Source organism: Microcebus murinus, chromosome 15 (assembly GCF_040939455.1).
Source record: "Microcebus murinus isolate Inina chromosome 15, M.murinus_Inina_mat1.0, whole genome shotgun sequence".
In the NCBI taxonomy this organism is placed as follows: Eukaryota; Metazoa; Chordata; class Mammalia; order Primates; family Cheirogaleidae; genus Microcebus; species Microcebus murinus.
This window is the reverse complement of record NC_134118.1, coordinates 24,206,234-24,221,377: the sequence shown is the minus strand read 5'-3', so window position 1 is coordinate 24,221,377 and position 15,144 is coordinate 24,206,234. Positions and strand designations below refer to the sequence as shown.

Here is a 15,144-nt window from a genome sequence, read left to right as displayed (position 1 = left end):
TGTTTTTCTTTGGGCAGTTTCTTTTTCTCGACCCATGGTGTTTTTCATGTAATAGAGAAATGAACCTTATACTTATCACCTGTGGGCCAATAGTTTTCTAATTTTCACATTTTTCTATATTTTCTTTATGGTATATTTTCATTTATATGTATATTCGATATATAAATCTTTAAATAGTGTTAGTATTTTAATATTATTAACAATGTTAAATGTTTTAGTCACAAATGTATATTTTCATTTATGGCTTCTAGGTTTCCAGTTTGGGTTAAGAAGCTGTACTTCACCCTTCTATTATTCTTGCAGTCTTCAAATTTTTGCTTTCAAAAATTTTGTCTCTAATCCATCTAGAATCTATTTTATTTTCTTTAAGATAGAATCCAAGTTTACATTTTCCCAAATTAATGGCCAGTTATTCCAATACCATTTATTAAATAATACATTAATTTCCTCACTGAACTGAAATATGCCATTTTTAAAGTTCTTATAGTGGGACCTATTTTTTTATTCTACTGATTTTTCCATATAAATTATGTACTCAATTTTATTCCTAATTTATCGTTTATTTCTATTGTGAATAGAATATCCTCATTCCATTTATTTAGATTTTACTGCTAGCAGAGAAGAAATGTGTTGCTATCTTATATCCAGCTAACTTACCAACTAACTTACCAACTTACCAGCTAACTTACACCTGGTTTTCTTTCTTTACCCTTTAAACTAGAACTCCTATTTTTCCTAGTTGACAGCAAAATAAATAATTTTATCATTGTTTTCCTCAATGTGAATACCAAGCATTTTACTTTCTTTTTGTACTGCATTTGCTGCAAATCTCCAAAGTAAAGTTGAATAGTAACTTTCTCAGGCATCCCTTTTTTGTTCTTGATTTTAATTAACATGGTATTAAGTGTCTTTTAGGATAATATTAAGTTTTAGTATCTGCATTATATTTAAGTGGTTTCTATTTTACTACTGTTAAAAATTTGAATGATTCCTAGATTTTCTTCATATATTGATATGATTTTAATTTGTTCAGTGCTTTCTTAGATGCTAGGTCCTCAAACTCAATGTGATTAAAAGACTAAACTAGAATGAGTATGTTTAAGATAGTCATCCTAAACATAAGAGTAGCAGGTGTGCAGTGGTGGATTTGGGGGAAGGCAAATCAGAAATTATGTTGTGGAATTTGTAGAGTTTTAAGATTACCAAGTGGATGAGGAAATAATCAAGTGGGTGAAATGCTGCTGATAGATTAAAGTGAGAAGCAGCCTGAGAATAGTCCCTTGGTTTTGCAGCATGGAAATCACTGGCAGTCTTAACAAAAGTAGTTTTGGGGAGGATGGAGTTGATTTGAAGTAGTAATAAATTTGAGAGTCATTGATGGTATATATGGATGTTATTTAAAGCCATGAGATTGAGTAAAGCCACCAAGGGAGTGACTGAGATAGAAAAGAATATAAAGAAAAGGGGAAGGTGGCACTTGACTAAATTAGTAAAAAGAGTCGGGGGAGGTCTGACTTCTAAAATGTTCAATATTAAGCTCGAGGGATACCTGGCGCTGACTATTTATCATGGATAAAGCTGAATAAATTATTCTATCTCCTTGTGCTTCCATTTGTTTATTTAAAAGTAAAGGGGTTGGATTACAGCAGAGTTCTTTGTTTTCAATTTTATGGCCTGTTGGAAATAAAATAGAATATATTAGAATGTGCCACCTTGTGAAGGTAAATAGGAGTTCCTAGAATTTAGGTTTCAAGTACTTATGTTGTTAGGCATATATATGCATATTCTGAGTCATGAAAAATTGATTTCTTATTGGGGGTTCACAGTTAAAACACTTGAAAGTCAGTGGCTAAGATGTTTCCCATGGTCTTTTCCAACTCCAAGATTCTATTTAATTGATGTTCACAGAATTATATCACAACCACATCTATATAAAAGTAGACTTGGAATCAATCTCACATTATCTCAAGGATGTTCCTGAGTCAAGCAGGTGACAATGATGATCTATAAATTCTGTTCTTTACTAATTGGTTTAATTGTCCCCTGCCTATGGGCATTTTGAAAGGAAAGAAGAGAAAGAGGCAGAGAAAAGCACAGGAGATTAAATGATTTCCAGGATAGACTGAAGATCAGTAGGGACTCCTTAAAGAGGTTATAGACTAAAAATAATGGGTTACTTTGTCATACAATAATCACACATATATGGGAGAAAGAGATGGGGTGGGGGGATCCTCTCATCTTGATACTACAGGTTTTATTGTGTCTTATGTGGCCAAAGTAGAAGAGAGGAGGAAAATATGTTCTTTTCCTTACAATATAGTTTTTAGTACTTTAACAATGTGCGTATGTAAATATAAATTAGAAAAATATTAATCTGCATATAAAAACAGAACTAGATTAAAACAGAAGTATTAACTACTAAATAATTATTTAATAAAATACTGGCCTTACAGTTACCCATAGTATTCCATTGTGTGTATGTTCCAGTTTATTTAACTAGTCACCTGTTGCTGGATTTTTAACAATTGAACAAAAATTACATAGTCATTTTCAAGTATATCTCAAATAGCTTTCCAGAAGTGGGATTTCTATATTAAAAGGTGAAAAGTGACATCGGAAATCATAGGTACTTGTTTTTCATATTGCAACCTAAGGACAAAATGTTAATAGGCCTCAACTATCATTGTTCATTTCTTTTATATTTTATTTTCTAATAGATGATATAGTGATTCAAAAATTAAAACTACATGAAAATTTATACAATAAGTTCCACACCCTGTCCTATTTGCACACTTCACCTTCCAGTGTTTCTTTATGTAAAATCTGTGCATATACAAACAAAATATATGCATATACTTTTCTTTCCCTCCCTTTCAGAGGATAATGCATACACATTCTATACCATTTTTCACTTAGCAATCTTAGAGCTATGTCCACAGGACACAAAGGTCTTCCTCATTTCTTTCCACAAGTACATAATACAATATGTGAAGAAACAAGGGTTTATTCTGGTTCCAGAATATCTGTACATGTTAGAGAGATAAGCCTGTTGTAATATGAGCTGCAAAATATATTTTTCCAGGATGATACTCATTCATCTCCTAACTTTGCTTATGATGAATTTTGCTATGCCATCTTTTTATTTTTATGTAATTGAGTTTATTGATATTTTTTTCATGCCTTTTGAGTAATAATTAGAAAGGCCTTTCCCACTCTAAGAATCAAAAGACCTCACCTACACTTTCTTTGAAGACTTTCGGGTGTTTTGGTTTTTTATATTTACATCCTGATCTATTTAGAGTTTATCCTGGTATATATTTTACAAATGGCCATCTAGTCTGAACGCTATTTATATTTAAAGTCCATCATTACCCTCAATGATTATAACTGCTGTCTTTATTACTTGTCTATTTCTGGACTTTGTCTCCTTTGCATCAGTCTTTCTGTTCAAGCACCAGTATTACAGTTTTGAGGATGATCCTATATAAAATATGGTAAAGGCTGTCTACCCTTACTGTTTCTATTATACAGCAGTTGTGGATTCCGGCTGTTCAAAGAATTGTGAAAAGTTAGAGCTGGGAGAAGCCTTGGAGATGATTTAGTTTTTGTCAGAAAATTCCATAGAGACTCTGTCCACTCTCACTGAACACCATCCTACAGCGCTTCATATTGACTATTAAAGGGCAATAACAGGCTATGGACAGTATGGTTTTTCTCAAACCTATGCTAAGCCATGGTCGATGCAAGAGTAAGAAGGAAATTGAAATAAGTTTTATTACCTAAGAATCAGTGGGTGCTCTGTTTGAACAAATTTATCATCCTTCTTCTAAACTCTCTGGAAGGGCTCTCTATTTTCCTGTCCACATGAGAATTCCTAACTCCAAGGAAGGAAGGTAAATTATTCTCATTCTGTGCTTAGGAAGAAGAGGAAATAGGTTTGGTAAACATCCACTTTCTGCCATAGTTCTGTATGTTTCTGTGGTTTTTACAGAATCATTCACTTATCTGTTGGCTCTTCAGTGAATGTGCAAGGTCTAAGTGTACAAGCCTAGACCCTGCCTGTATAGAACCCAGTGGTGGTATGCTTCTCTAAAATAAGGCCCGAATGCATATTGGAAGTGACCCATAAACCTGTACTATCTCATGTCTCACGGGAAATAGCCTCAAGAACTACAAGACAATACATTTGTTTTAAGCCACCCCAGATTGTAGTACTTTGTTACAGCAGCCCTAGGAAACTAATAGGCACAATCCAGGCAAGCTCCAAATGTGAGCTTCTGGTTATCTATCCCCTTCCAGTGTTATGATGGATGGTGTTACTTTCCCAGCATTGATGTGTGACAATACACATGAAGTACAGTAGTGCCCCCCACTTATTCATAAAGGATCCGTTTGAGGACCTCCACTGGATGCCTGAAACCATGGATAGTACTGAGCACTACATATACTGTGTATACATTCATACCTATGATAAAGTTTAATTTATAAATTAGGCACAGTAAGAGTAATAACTGATAATATAGAAAAATTATGTTTATTTCTGGAATTTATCACTCAATATTTTTGGACTGCGTTGACTGCAGGTAACTAAAACCACGAAAAGGAAAACAGTGGACAAGGGGGAACTACTGTACTGCCAGTCAAGGAAGCTCACCTTAGCCATAGGGTTCAGGGATTTTATTGGAGCTCCACAGATGATTGTTCATATGGCTGATCTTTAATCTCCAGCCCCTCCAGAGGTAGAACAGATACTGTGTGGCTCCAAGTTCCCATTATAAATCACACTGTTGACACTCTGGTGGTCAAGGACTCCAGGTAAACAAAGACACCCTTATTAGGGAGGACATTCCAAGAGCCTAGAGTCACCTACCAGTAGCTAGCTGAGGGCAAAGGCTAGACCTCTTTTTGGGTAAGATTAATTTTTTACTACATAGTTTTAGAAGCTTTATTTGCTTTTCGTGTTTAGATCTACTTGGGTAGTTTTTTGTGTATAGTATGAACTAGGAGTCATTTCTCTTTTTCTTTTAAAAAGTATACACAACTGTCCCAATTCCATTTATTTACAAAAGTCCCTAACCATTGTTGTATGACACCACTTTAGATGTAAACCAATGTTCATATTTGCATAGATCCTGGAAGCTGAGACAGTATCATGTTGAGAAAATTTAAATGGTAACTTTGACAACCAGCTGGAGGCAGAGTGCAGACTCCCAAGAGAGTGAGAAACTCCTGGCAGCCAATCTTAGGGGAGCTCCCATACTTTTGTGGGCTTTACCATCAGAAAGCCCACCAAATTCTTGCAGGAAAGACCTGAGAAAGATCCTCCTATAGTTCTGGCAAGGAGAGAAGAAGAATAATGATTATGAAATACACCCAGAATATTCTTCAAAACAAAGGCCTACTCTCCAGTGGAAAACACTTTGCCAGACTCTCATCCCAGTTAGGAGAAGGGAATTTCTCCCACTGCAGTCTCCTCCAGGCTTCCTGTCTCACCTAAAGGAGGAAAAATAGTCCACAGGAGTCAGAGCTTCCTGGAAATAAACTGGAAATGGTGCAGCCAGGGAAAGGAGTAGAGGTCTGGGGTATGGAAGGAGGGGGAATACATATATTCTTATAAAACACTTATGAAGGTCACACCCCCCAAGATACAGGCCTGCCAAAAGACTGAGAGTTAATGCTAAGACTATAGAATGTTTCCTCTCCCCCACACCATCAGAGCTCCAGGTTAATAACCTGGATTACAGCTGAAAGAGCTGCAAGGCTCAGACTTTCTTTGAGGTAGAGAGAAAAAAATGAGAATGAGAACAAATACGGATATGTAGAGATGCCCAGAAGATAATTAAAAAGGCAAAGCACTCTGGATTTATAAATAAGTCATTAGTGACTTTGTCAATAATGAAACCACAGGAATAGCAGGGGTGAAAGCCTTGCTGTAGTGGGTTGAACTTAACTTGGAGGTGATGAAACATAGGCAGGGGGTGTAACTGAGTCTCCCACGAAGTCAGCTTTGGAAGAGACATTGGCAGCTGGATAGGGATGTGAGGGAGAGGGAGCATTTTTTTTTTTTAATTGAGAGACTAAGCTATGTGTAAATAATAAAAAGTTAATAAAAGGTGAAGGCACAGGAGAGACAGCAAGCAAAAACAGGTGCATATTATTTAAGGAAGAAAACAATGGGATCCAAGTTCTAAGTATATAAATTGGTCATGATAGAAGAATCCTTGAACTGGTTTATTCTGTGTTTGCCCCAAACTCAGATCCATGTTCTGTCTCTGACCTCTGTGTTCCAGCAGATGGGCTTCTACAGATGGAATAAACTGTGCATCCCTGCCTTCTGGCTCAAGTTGGATTGACCAATGGCAGGCCCAGCAGGAGTTTGGATGGCAAAAGAGAGAAATCAGTCTACTTACTCCCTGCAGAGCCTCCCCTGGTGCCAGTGGGCAACCTTTCCTCCATAGTCCCAACTCCCCCTGGGCTCTGGTTACAGATTCCCTCCCCTTGCCTCTGACACTTAAGGGTGTGTCGGGGTATATTCAGGAGCCAGGAACTACACAGAAATTAAAGGATTTTATGTAAATTGTTAATTGGTTATAAGAGGATTAAAAAGGGAAAAGGTGAACTGAAGTATGAGAGAGAGTAATGACAAAAGCAGCTGTCTTCTCTAGAGTTGGGAAAACAAAAGATTCTTTGAAGAGACCCCCAGAACTAGGACCCAGATCTGAGGAGTGGATGCTGGTCCACCATTGTTAGTGTGTCTGTAGAGACATGATGAGGCTGATTTCAGGAACACGGAAGATCTGCAGACTAAAGACAACTGCTGTCACTGGATTCAACTGCTGCTGCCACGATGAAGAACTCTTGCTATGGTGATGTGAGCAAACATGAAAGACAGGAAGTAAATGGGAAATCTTCTCTCATCCTTTTAGTCCAGTCTTCCTCCAGCTCCTATTGGTAGGTCCTGAGGAAGGCTGCTAGCAAAGCTCAACTGGAGAGGCTAGAAGAGACAGCACATATCAATGGGACAAGGATGGATAGTTTGTGGAGGATGCCAGAAAATGAGTTCAATGAATGACAAAAATTAAACTATCTTGCATTCAAGGGTAGATAGATTAAATGCCTAAAAGTGTAAGGTAAATTATAAAGTTTGCAAAAGAAAATAAGAGGCCATTCTGTGAACTAAGAGTAAGGAAGAACTTCTTAAAGTATTAATAAGTCCCACAAGCCAAAATAATGCAAAAATTTATAATTTTGATTACATTAAAATTAAGGTTTTTCTGTTCAATTAAGGATCTATGACAACATTAATATATTTGTGGAAGGTATTTAAAATATGAAGAACCAAAAAACTTAATATCGAGACTATATCAATATCTGAAAAATTAACAGAAAAATATAATAGACTCAATAGAAAAATTGACAAAGGATATCTGGCAGTAGAAAGATGAGGAAACTAAAATGCTAACAATTATTTAAACAAGTTTACAACTCATAGAACCAAAAATAAAGATGGACAAATAAAACGGTATCAAGATATCACTTTACACCTATTTAACCAGGACAAATTAAAAAGCTTAGATAATGCCACGGTTGGCAAGGATATGGAAGGATATAAAAACTGTGACATAAAACTGTGACATTCTGGTGCAATAATACCTGGCAGTACTTAGTAACTGCTAGAATTTGTAAAACCTTCACTGGGAGAGTGAAAAGGTACAATGGAGCAGAGAGATGCACACCAGAGGCGTACTTTGCAGTCATTAGAATTAAGATAAATTAGGCACAGCAACATGGCAGAGGCTTAACACCATGCTGAATCACAGGAATAAGAAAAAGCTTGAGACTACAGAGGCAGAGCCTGTCTGTTCTCTCAAATCCACGCTGTGACAGTACACAACCTAAATGTTCAACATGTGAATATATTATGATTTACTCTTTCAATGGAATGGACTCGACGAACAGTATGTATCTACACAGATAAAATGAAATCAATACCACACAGGAAAAAAAGCAACTGGCAAGAGGTTAGATACACAAGGTCAGTACAAGATAGCAACTGTTTTGCCTGTCCTTAAAAATTCATTTAAATGAAAAAAATCATTTAAAGTTCGTTTAAATGACACATTGCATCGAACATTTGGAAAAGTACTTTTTATATATTTTTAATAGAAATAAGCACCGAGAATATAACCGATCGTCAGAAGCGTGGTTGCCTCCTGGAGTGAGTTCTTCCTCCGGTTTGTCACCTTTTATTTCTTTAAACAACACCTGAAGTAGACACAGGCACATGTTAACCTTTAAAAATCTGTACGCAGTTCCATTACATTAGTCTGTATACTTTTCCACTCGAAATCTTTCACAGGAAAACGCAGTAACTGCACACCACAGCTTCACGGCTACGAGGGGTAGCTCCTAAGGCTGCGCACCAGCCGCGCCCCGCCCCGTCCCCGCCCCGCCCCGTCCCCGCCCGGCTATCTGGTAACTCACCTCGTTTCTCTCTGGCGAACCCAGACTTGTAGTCTGCATCCTATCACTCGGATATTGCACCGGGATTGGCTCCTTTGCCGGAGCTCTCGCCCTTAGTGGAGGACGAGAGAAGCATTATCGGAAACCTATTAGTGCGTCTCCCCTAGGGTGCCGCGTTCAGGCCTCAGATCCTGGGGCAGTGAAAAAGGTCCGCAGACTCATACCAGACCCGAAAAGTGGCCTATCAGGTGAAAGGACGCTGGGTCTGAGCTACGGGAGTTGGCCAATCAGAGGCGCCGGAAGACAAGCCTCGCGTGGGACGTGCACAGGGCAACTGGAGGCTGTAGGGGGCGCTGGAGCCCGTACGGGCCGGGGCTGGGCCGGGCACCGCCGCGGGCTTGCAGCAGCTTTGAGGGGCGGCCCCAAGCGCCCGGGTGCGGGAATGTTCGCCGCCCTCCGGGGCGGGGGTCTGGCATCGGGCGGACTCCTCTTAAGCCCTGTTGAGTCTGGCCTTCGGCCGCAATCCAGCGAGTCATCCTCCGTCTCGGAACCCTCACTGCTTTCTGAACGCGTGTCTCTTGTGAGAATCACAAGGGAAATGATTTGTTCCTACGGACAAACAAAACATGGGAAACATCTTTGTAAGAAATAAACTCTTGACCGTGCCCTTTCAGAACTTCAGCCTGTTTTCTGAAATATGTCAGTGGTAATGGCAGGGAAAGGGTATCCCACGGCCTCACAGAACGGCCCCCCGATAGTTGGCTTATCCTGCGGAGGCCTGGATTAGGCCTTCAACCGCGGGCCTGCGGACGTGAAGAGGCAGCCGCGGTTCCGGCGGCCCCGCGGGTCCTGCAGCCCGCCCTGATCCCGCTACTTGTATTCCGTGGCCCGGCGCCTTCCAGGCAACCGCAGGTCCAGCCGCAGCCGAAGCCTGGTCCAGCCGCCAAGGGGAGCCGCGTGTGACCTTGAGCTCGACCCCAGGATTCACATCAGGAAAGGGAGGTACTGAGTTGGAGGCGAAGGAGGTGCGGGGAGGCGGGGTCGGGGTCGGAAGCCCAAGTGCTGAAGTCAATCTTGGGGCTCATCTGAGGCAGGCTTGGATCTGAGTAAGGCCAGAGAACCGACACCTGATGATACCCTCAGGAGAGAAGCCCCCTCATTGTCACTCTAGAGTTGCAAGATATCAATCCCATGACTGAGCAACCCCAGCACCCACAGACATCCCTTTGTAATTTGTCTGAAGCAGGCCAAGGCATTGGTAGGTTATAAGTATTATATATATATATATAGTTATTTTTAATAACTATTAAAAATAGTTTAATAACTATTAAAAATAGCTCTCCAGATGACCAGAATGCTGCAAAGTCAAGAACCAGTGATCTGTGCTGAGTCCTACACAATAATGCATTCTTTGTGGTCCCTGAAATTGAGTTCATACTTTTTGTATGAATTGGCCAATTTTGAAGTCTTTTCCAGTCATAATTAAAAGTAAATAAAAATGGGCCAATGACCTGAACAGACACATCACCAAAGAAGCTATACAGATGCAAGTGCATCTGTATGAAAAGATGCTCCACATCCTGTCATTAGAGGATTGCAAATTAAAACAACAGTGAGATACCACTACATCCCTAATACCGGTAGTATAGAATGGCTAAAATCCAGAACACTGGCAACACCAAATGTTGGTGAAGATGTGGAGTAATAGGAACTCTTGCTCATTACTGGTGGGAATGCAAAATGGTACAACTTCTTTGTGGTTTTTTACAAAACAAAACATTTTTTTACCATAAGATTGACCAATCTCACTCTTTAGTATTTATCCAAAGGAGTTGAAAACATGTCCACAGAAAAACCTATACACAGATGTTTATAGCAGCTTTCTTCATAATTGCCAAAACAAGAAGTTCCTTCAGTAGTAAATGGGTACACTGTGTTACATCTAAACTATGGAATATTATTTAGCACTATAAGAAATGAGCTATCAAGCTATGAAAAGACATGGAAGAACCTTAAATGCATAATACTAAGTGAAAGAAGCCAATCTGAAAAGGCTACATACTATACAATTTTAACTATATGACATTCTGAAAATGGCAGACAGAACTATGGAGACAGTAAGATTAGTGGTCACCAGGGGTTGAGAGGAGAAAGGGATGAATAGGCAGAGCACAGAAGATTTTTAGGACAGTGAAACTGTCCTATTCTGTATGATACTATAATGGTGGATACATGTCATTATACATTTGTCCAAACTCATATAATGTACAACCCTAATGCAAACTATGGAATTTGGCTGATAATGATGTGTCAATGTAGGTTCAGTTGTAACAGATGTGCCACTATGGTGCTCGATGCCTATAGAAGGTGAGGTTGTGTGTATGTGAGGACAAAGGGTATATGGGAATTCTGTACTTTATGCTCAGTTTTGCTGTGCTACTCTAAAAAATAAAGTTTATTAATTAAAAAAGTCAACCTTGTGAGTTAGATATTTTTCAATCTTTTATATCTGCTAAAGAAGAATTTCAGCTAGATATAAAAATACTAGTTTGTCACATGGATGATGTTGAAGCTGTTTGAAGTTAAAATTTCAATTTTTTGGAATTAGGAAATAACAAATGATATTTCCCTTATTTCAGTGCTTATTGAAATTTCAATGCATATTGAAATTTCAATTTATTTCAATACATATTGAAAAAATTATGCTCAGTTCTCTTAAGCTGACTTTATAAAATGTGTCATGTGTTCAGTTATTAAAATCATTCAGTATATACATAAAATACTATGAATTATTACTATTAACAATTTATGGAACTATTAACAAAAATCTGATAAAAATGAATTTAACGATTTTGTGTTCTTTGCCAATGCTTACTAATTAAACTGTGGAGGAGTTTTACAAAGATGTACTATACTGTTAACTCCAAGTATTCTTGAAACAAAAGGAATACTTACCAAATATAATTAAAAATAAAACATGGCAGTATGATTTAAATCTTCCTACTGATATTGCACTGCATATGAATAAACTAAATTTGAAACTCCAAGAAAAGTAAAAGCTTATTTGTGACCTAACTAGAGAGATAAGAGAGTTTATGTCATAACAAAAACTTTTCATAAAACAGTACAAATCAATAGTAATAATTGTACACATTTTTATAATATGAATTACTATTCAGACAATTTTAATTGTGATCAACAGCATCATGTACATTGGTTACCAAAACTATAAGAAAAATTTGAAGTATGTTTTTTGACATTGATGAATTTAGAGTTTTCAATTTTTATAATATCACTTTGAATTCAATGTTAATAATACTAAGTTGATACAAAAAGTAGTGAATGTACTTAAATTCTTAGACAGTTTTGAAACTGTTATGTATATTGCTCCAAAGTCGAATCACTTCCTCAAAAACATGAAATATTTTTGTCAATGTGGATATGAATATTTAAGGAAAATGAGTTTGGGGTACTGGATTTAGTTATTGGAAAACTCTTAAATGTGTTTGGAACAACTCAGGTATATGAATCTTTTTCAATTTTAAATTTTATGAAAACTAAATAGACATCAAGTATTTCAACAAAAACTTAGTGTTTGAATTGAGATGTACTATAAGTATAATATACACATTAGATCTTGAATACTCCTGTGAAAAAAAGTAAATGCATTCTTATATTTTCTGTTGTTTATATTGTTGGAATAATAAAATTTTTCATATATTGGGTTGAACACAATATATTATTACCTGGGCATGCTGACTCACACCTGTAATCCAGTAACCTGGGAGGCCAAGGTGGAAGGATCATTTGAGCCCAGGAGTTTGGGGCTGCAGTGAGCTATGATCATGCCACTGTACTACAGCCTGGGTGACAGAGCAAGACTCCGCCTCTAAAAACATAAATAAATACATACATAAATAAAATAATATATATTATTAAAATTACTTGAGAAACTCAGCCAAATGTCCTAATGCAGTGATTGTTTCTTCCAAAGATGAATCAGCTGTGTGCCTGTCCTGGTCTTCACTCATTGTATTCTGAATCTTGTGAGATTTGGTGTGGAATCTGGTGAAAGAGAAAGCAAACAAGGAGTGAGAGGTTTAAAGCAATGTCCTAACCATTTTCAGAGCTTGAGGGGTCTGCTGTCAGGAAATGTACCCTTCTCCCTACCAGTTACCACCAAGGTTTTCACCACCAAGAAAACCTTGGCCTGGACCTTTTCCACAACCTTCACCACTCAGATAGTGTATTTGCTGCTAGTCCCATCTGTAGCTGCCACTTCCTGGGACCTGGGTGAGAAAGTTAACTCAGGCCAGACAAAACTCAGAAGTGAAACTACTGTGGGAAGTGGGGCCCATAAGATTTAGAACAGAACCATTAACATTGCTCATATCTTTTGCACTCAGCTTTTTCCGAAAAGGAGGGGAGAACAGGAAAAATACCCGTCTTTGACAGCAATAAAAAGAAGAGACTGATTAATAACGCAGTAAATTATCTTATGATCCCAACACAGAGTATCTAAAAACAGGAAGCCTGAAGAGGATCTGAAAGGACCATGGGTCTTGTGAGTGAAATAAATCGGCTTTCTGCTCTCTCTGCTCTCTCCCTCCCTCTCCACCTAGCTAACAGGTGCCCTGCAGAGTTCTGTCTTCACAAACATCTCAAAGGAGCCCAGCAGGCAAAAAGGAAATGTAAATTTTTTACAGTTGCTATCCTTATTGACTACAACTGCCTTTTCCTATCTGTTTCTGTAGGCTGGAGTAGTTCCTGAGAAGTTCCTGGATGACAGCATGAGGGACAAACTACAGACGTCAAACTCAGCCCAAAGTCATATCTTGAGGGCAAGGTCAACTTATAGCTCAAGGAAAGGAAGGAATACAGCAAATTCACACAGCAGATTCCATTACCTGCTTGCAGTTAAGAAGAAAAGGAGTGGATTTGGCAGTTCACAACAATTACTATTTTTCTCTTTGTCCCCATAAAAGCAGCAAGCCACTTGGCCTCCCTCCAGGCATCAATCTCCCTTCTCTTTCTTTGGGATCCCACGCCATTTCCCTGCTCTCTTCCCTTCTCCCCCCTTTCTCCCTCACACACATTCTGTCCTTCTAAAGAGTAAGATAAACTTGTAACTTTTATATCTTAATTTCTGCATGAGAAATCTTTTCCATTTGCGCCGTGAGCATCTACTAGGCTTTCCACCCTCACAGGTTGGTTCGCAGACTTCAATTTGAAAGCTTTCTACTTTTGTTAACTCCCTTAGGAATCCATAAGCCTTCCTGGCTGATGCCACTTTTGCTATTTCTAGGCTGCTTGTTTTATAACTGTTCTGAAGGGTGTGGTGGGAAAAAAGTGATAACAGCGGTGGGGGCTCATTTGCATGAAAAAACATCACAAAATTCATCCAAACCAGCCTCCCGTTCTTCTCTGTCCTATTGCTGTGTCTTATTTTCCTCCTCTATCCCTCAGCTGGACTCAAATATGTTAGACATGTTCCAGGTGGGAACCCGAAAAGTATGTATAATAGGATGGAATGTGATTTATGGAAAACTTATGCTTGTAAAACAATAGCCACAGGAGTCTGGAGAGTCCTCAGACATTGTAAATCTGAGGGCTACAGCCAGCGTTCCTTCCCGCCACCCCCACCCCTCACCATATAGGGACGAAGTTTATCCCTTTCTTGATGCAGCCAGAGTTGAATGATGGTTGTGACTGGGGCAGGGGTCCTAGGAACTGGTTATTTGAAAAAGAATTTATTACAAGCTGCTGTTCTGGCCCACTTACTTCCCCCCAGAAAAACCCTCTATAAAACCCAAGGCTCTCCCCTTTTCTGTCTCCCCTTTTTCGCCTCCACCTATCAGAACCCCATGCTCAAAATAAACAGCATTTTGCTACATATGAGGCTTCGTGTATATCTCTCTTGGCTCCAAACCTAACAAAATACTTTTCAATAGCCAGTGTTAGCCACCCAGGACAGGAAATGGGAGTCACTAATGGCCCAGCCGTGAGACCATCACTGCTTTGTGCCCTGTGGAGAAAAGGCTATGGGTCAGGGATCAAGTCCTTAGTGACTCAGCTCTAACTTCTCCACTTCAAAATCAGAGCAAAATTATCACCACTCAAGTTAGAATTACTATTTAATGGGAATTAAAATAGATTTAAATGGAATTTAATTAAATGGATCAAATGGAATTAAAATGGATTACCCCCTCAAACTAATAGCTTGCCACATTTATAAACTCAAGTGTAAGAAGCATTTATGATAAATACACAATAAATGCTTGCTTAAGTAATAAATAGATGCAGTGGTTCAAGGGAGCCAGTAAGGGGGACTAAGTACACCAGCAGCAGGAGGTGTTATTAACAAACTTGAATTCTGGGAGCTGCCAGGGGCCAACTTTGGGCTTCTGGCCTGGCTGATCAGGTGCTGACTGTGCTAGCTGACGAAACATGGAGTTTGGCCCAACCAGAGTCCCTCTGGTCCAACAACTCAAGATAGAGGCAACATTATGAAACAAGTTTCTGTTCTCCTGTCACAGAAGACTCTTTTCAGCACTATACCATCCTGAGTGCTCATAGAACCTTCTGCCATTTTGCCACCCAGTGACTCATTGTGCCCTGGTATGTCCTGTGGTGGTAGACCCCATGCACAGCACAGGGCATATGTACTTCTGAGGTGTTGAC

General features: G+C 38.8%; 1 long non-coding RNA gene and 1 other non-coding gene across 2 annotated transcripts; one reads left to right on the top strand and one right to left on the bottom strand.

The window, feature by feature from the left end:
- Positions 1-6,548: 6,548 nt before the first annotated feature.
- On the bottom strand, positions 6,549-8,693 carry LOC105858311 (uncharacterized). The gene is made up of 3 exons (XR_001148084.2): positions 8,485-8,693; positions 8,177-8,265; positions 6,549-6,994 (listed from the first exon to the last, which is right to left on the bottom strand). It is a non-coding gene; the product is annotated as an uncharacterized LOC105858311 (long non-coding RNA).
- A 13-nt stretch (positions 8,694-8,706) lies between these two features.
- Positions 8,707-14,356, top strand: LOC105858286 (H1.1 linker histone, cluster member). Its single transcript, XR_001148079.3, has 2 exons — positions 8,707-9,465; positions 13,218-14,356. It is a non-coding gene; the product is annotated as a H1.1 linker histone, cluster member (transcript).
- Positions 14,357-15,144: the final 788 nt, after the last annotated feature.